The following is a 5,739-nucleotide window of genomic DNA, read 5'->3' as shown; positions in this document are numbered from 1 at the left end:
GATAGCTAGGGACTGAGAAGGACTGGTTCTGGCTGTTTCTGAGCTGGAACCCAGTGGAGTGAGTGGGTCTGGGGGGCCTGAAGAAAGGGCACTGTTGCCTCCCAAACACCCCCTTGTGGCTGAGTGTGGCTATAGTAGGGGCTAATCAGTCCTAGCTCTACTGAGTTTAGGAACATCTACTTTGAAAGTCCCTAATTTCTTCCTCTTTAGTTTTCTCTGGCAGCATCTTCACATATTCTTCACATAGCCTGATCACTATAACAGATCAGTGTAATTCTTCTGGGTAATAGTCTTACTAAGATGTGATATTGGAAATTACGGTAACTGTTGTTTTAGTAGATCATAGGAAAGGACAGTCTCGAAATACACAGACTGAAACAAGTTTATTCATTCCTTGAATGTTCATGCTGCTTGCAAATCTTACCAGTCCTTATTTAATTTGTGCGTGCGTTGTATGTCTGTGGGACTTTGGATGTGTCTTAGTGATGGATGCGCAAAGCTTGATTCTTCTCTCACACTGGATTTACAACAGTGTGACTTAATGGGGATAATCCAGATTTACACCAGATTAAGTAATGGGAAAATTAAGACCTTGGGGGGGGGAAATATATTTGTTAGTTTGAAGTGGCATTTTTAACAGTTTGTTTCAGAATGCTAGTGATAAAGACAAGGGATCAGTGACTCTCAGTAGGTTCACTCCTGGAAGTGCAGAAAGAGAAGCAATAGCTATACTGGGTGGTGCTGATGAAGCAAAGGCCTGAACTCTTAAGGTTCCATGTAAACAAACCTTAAAGTGGGCTTAAATTATATTTAGACTCACTTGTAGTCCACTTTCCACTGTCCAAGTAGTGTAGGGATCGCTCGTGTAGGAAGATGCTGCTCAGAATGAGTTAAGGGTGACAGAATCTGACAGACTGAGAAGGACTGGTTCTGGCTGTTTCTGAGCTGGAACCCAGTGGAGTGAGTGGGTCTGGGGGGCCTGAAGAAAGGGCACTGTTGCCTCCCAAACACCCCCTTGTGGCTGAGTGTGGCTATAGTAGGGGCTAATCAGTCCTAGCTCTACTGAGTTTAGGAACATCTACTTTGAAAGTCCCTAATTTCTTCCTCTTTAGTTTTCTCTGGCAGCATCTCACCAGTTTGCTGAAGGGCTCCTCTATCTCCTCTGGAGTTTCTCCCTCTAACTGAGGTCCTTAATCTCACCTTTCAAATACACCTAGAGGTCAAAAATCTGTCTCATAAAAATTGGTGGATTTAGCATGTTCATTCTAATCAAACTGTATTTTATAAAATCTACTGTGTATTTTATTCAGAGACTGGTTCTGTCTGGATAATCCTAGTCCAATTTTCCTGGGATGTTATGGGGCCAAGATAGGTATACAAGGGCCTCATAGGACACGTCACTGGAATATAGAAGAGACAAATATAGAAGTCACTCAGATATAGTACTGTTTTCTTTCCTTCCTGTACCCTCCTGGGGTTAAGAACTTTGCCTAAAGTTTTATATTGCTGTGAAAGGGGAAGAGCTTTCCATGTTGAATATACCTTAGGCTTGAATCTACTTTTACACCAATGTTAATTGGGAATAACTGAATCAAAATCTATGGGTGCTTTTGCATCACTGAAAATAATGCCACTTATTTAGGAACTCAAAAATGGATTTTGATGCCTAACTTTTAGACACCCAAGTTTAAAAATTTGGCCTTAGTTAGTATGTCACATGTACTGAAAAGCCAGACAACAGTCAGTAGTGTCAGCTGAGCTAACCAGTAAGAAAAAAATGATCAGAAAGAGCTTGTTAAACATATTTTGCAGCTCTTTGTATTTCTCTGACAGATGCAGTCTTTTCAATTACATAGTCAATTACTGATCACCAGTTTTGCATTTAAAAGGCTTTCATAAAAGGCGTCAATGTAAATCTCATATTGTAGTCATTGGCCCGCTTGTCTACATGCTACAGACTTGGCAGCAGAGTAAGAAAGAGCAATTTAATTATACTCCCCTGCCCCCCGCCTCCCAGAACCTATGCGCACACACACACACACATACCTCTGCAAGTGCCTATGCCCTGCAAAGTAGCAGAACTGTGCAGTTCCATTGTATGATTGGGATCCAGGCTTCAGATAGCTGACAACCTCTAGGACTGCCTTCCCTATGCAAAACTTGAGGAAATGGGTGCTCTCTGGGGTCTAGGGGCCTTAGATCTTCCACCACCACTACCCACCGCCAGGCTGGGAGGTGATGGTCTTGTGTGTATTAATGACTTGCACACATAGTTGTTGGTACTCAAAGTGTGGTGCACAGTTGTGGGCTAGTGGAAGCGGGGTTAGGGCCCAATTAAAAATTTGGCTCAAAGTTTAAAACAGTCCTTTTCAAGGTCATAAGCAGGACCTTCTCACAGAGCCATTACCAAGTGGCTTCTCCTTAAAGAATTAATTAGTTAATTAATTACTATAGTTAGGGTATAATTTCTGATTAAAGGTTTTGTATTGCAGTGTAGCCAATTCTCATGATTTTATCATGAGTCTCACAACCTTTGGTGCTTTTCTTAAAGTCTAACCTTCTGTAGTCATGTGATTATTCAAGAATTTCGGTTTTCAGTTAAAATGTGAAGAAAGCGTCTAGCCCTCTTGAGTGAAGAGAAAAGCTTGAAAACATGAATGGTAAAGGCTGAAACACCAGAAAGCAAATGGAAAAAAAAAAAACCCTCATGATTTCAAACCAATCTCATGATATTTTAAGGCCTGACACATGATTTGTGAATGCATGGGGTTGGCAGTACTGGCATTATGAATTATATCTGAATTACAAAACTGTAATATAATTTCTCAGCGACTGTGTTCTGCAGCCCACATTTTGTAACTAATTTTATTAGACGGCAAATAAAAATAGCTTTAGACACTAGACAGCTTAACTGCAATACTAAAACACCCTAAATCAAATTGTGTGTGTATTTATTATATAAATATATTTTATTTATAGATACACACAGACCACATGCACAATAATGTGATGTGGTATAAAGGTTTTATGAGCATGAGTTTAGAATGCTGCATTATTCTCCTCAAGTGACAATGGCCCAAGTAAGTTTTGCAAAACATGGAAAATAAGTGTCAGTAAAAACTTTTATAAGTAAAGTATACTTTATACATAAAGTATAAGTAAAACCTCCTTATGTTTTTGGTTTTATGTGGCATATTTGACAGAAAATCTATTCCTGAATTTTTAAAGATGTTTTAATATATTTTTGTGGGACTATTATTTAGTTATTTGTAATCCTCTGTCCATAGAGCCAGGCTACCTTAGTACAATGAAGGTCACAGGGAAAGAAAAATTATAACTGCAGTCCCAACCTGGACCTACTCACATGTATGAAGATAAGTGTGCGTGGATGTGTTTGCAGGATCAGTGGCTCTGTTTTTATAAACCTCCAAAAATAAGTAAATAGCTTTTCTACTCGAAATAATGACATGATTTTAACGTCTGAGATCTCATGTCCTTCCAGGGATTGAAACAAAATACCTTATAGCATAAGAAATTCCCAGCTGCTCTCTAGTGGGATAAAGCACTTATTTCTAGTTCTGATGACTCACAAGATATTGTACCTTCACTGTGTCACTGCTTCATATAGATGGTTGTTGGTTTTGTTTTGGGATTCTAAAAAGTTTAGGAACCTGCTGCCCCTAAATAATGCAGTCATCCCAAATGTAATAACTAGAGACAAGCCTAAGTCACAGAGTTCTGATCTGGATTCTGGAGTAGGGTTGCCAGATATCCAGTTTTTACCAGAACTCCCAGCTGAAAAGGGACCCTTACTCTGGTCAGTGTCACTTACCGGGACATTAAAAGTCCAGTCAGCGGCACTGCAGGGCTAAGGCAGGCTACCTGCCTTCTCTGGCTCTGCGCAGCTCCCAGAAGTGGCCAGCATGTCCCTGCGGCCCCTAGGCGCAGGTGCGATCAGGGAAGCTCTGTGTGCTGCCCCTGCCCTAGCACTGCCTCCGCAGCTCCCATTGGCTGGGAACCGCGGCCAATGGGAGCTGCGGGGATGGCACCTGCGGGTGGGGTTGGCACCTGCGGGCATGGGCAGCATGAACTGTACAGAGCTGTCTGGCCTCACCTCCGCTTAGGGGCATGGTGGCTGCTTCCGGAGCACGGAGCCAGGGCACGCAAGGAGTCTGCCTAAGCGCCACTGTGCCATCGACTGAGAGCTGCCTGAGGTAAGTGCTGCCTGGCCAGAGCCCGCACCCTGAACCCCCTGCCCCAGGTCGAAACCCCTCCTGCACCCAAACTCCCTCCTGCACCCCCACTCCCATCTCAACTCCCGGCCCTAGCCCTCCCACACACAAACTCCCTCCCAGAACCCACACCCCAAACCTCCTCCCACACCCCAACCCCTGCCCCAGCCTATAGCCCCCTTGGGCACCCTGAACCCCTCATTTCTGGCCCCACCCCAGAGCCCTCACCCCCAGCTGGAGCCCTCACCCCCTCCCACATCCCAATCCCCTGCCCTAGCCCAGTGAAAGTGAGTGAGAGTGGGGGCGGGGGGGCTCAGAGAAAGGGTGGGGCAGGAGCCGGACAAGGGTGTTCGGTTTTGTGCAATGAGAAGGTTGGCAACCCTATTCTGGCGGCTCCTCTGTCACACTCCATCTCCCTCCTACCTTGCCCTAGTAACTCCCCTTATACTGGGTGCAGTGGGAGTTCCGCAGAGCTGTCTATTCTAGTTCTACGCCTGCCAGGATTCCTTTGCACTGAGATGCTCCTGAGATGCCCATTTAGGCACTTACTCTGCAAAAATGTATTCAGGTGCTTCATTTTATGCACATGAATAGTCCCACCTGTAACTCCAGCCCTGGAGTCAGAGCCACAGGTTGGCCACCCATGCCCTAGAATATCTCAAGCTAAGAGACTTCAAGGCTGTGATATTTTTATGTATAAAAGAAAGCTATATTACATCATTTCAGAGGTTTTTATGGCTCCCTCTGAGCCTTTTATGTATGCACTCTGGGTAACTACGGCACCTGGCTTTATAATGGAGGGATTTTTTTTAAATAGCATGAATAAAATTTCTAAAAACGCTAAAACATTCCTTAATTCATTTTCTGCAAAACACATGATACCTACAGTATATGCTCTGGGGTGGGTTAAAAATTCCATTTGCCATCATTTGGGAAGCCCAACATAACTCACTTATATTTTGTTACCACTCACAAATGTACCATATAAAACTCATGCTGAGGATTTTTACATCACCCCCATACAATCATGCACTGTCTATGTATAGTACCTAAATGTGTATACATGTATATTGCATATGTTCATGTATATTATAAAATATGTTGTATATATTTTTCTGCTTGCCATATATGTACACCTATTATACATGCTATGGTGCAGATTATGCCTCCTCTATAAAGGGTCTGTGAGGACCTGTTTGGTCCCAGAAACATACTAGGTTAGTGCTGAGTGCTGCCCTTGAGATGTACCATTGCTTCAATAGCCCCCAGGGGCAATTGTAAGCATGCAGACTCGCCAAGGTGCAGTTCTGCCCCAGCCATTCCACCATTCCACCCTCACCGTCTTCCAGCTTGTTTGTGCTCCACCCCCTATTAAGGACGTTTTGATATTTTGTGAAAATATGCAAATACAATGATCCAGATTAACAGATCTTTCTAACAAGCAAAAATGAATTATTCTCAGTTTTAGATTTCATTTTATTTGTCATCTATTATGAACAAATTACGA

The sequence above is a fragment of the Natator depressus genome, chromosome 2 (genome assembly GCF_965152275.1).
Source record: "Natator depressus isolate rNatDep1 chromosome 2, rNatDep2.hap1, whole genome shotgun sequence".
NCBI lineage: Eukaryota > Metazoa > Chordata > Testudines > Cheloniidae > Natator > Natator depressus.
The sequence above is the reverse complement of the archived record's forward strand: the minus strand, read 5'-3'. Positions refer to the sequence as shown.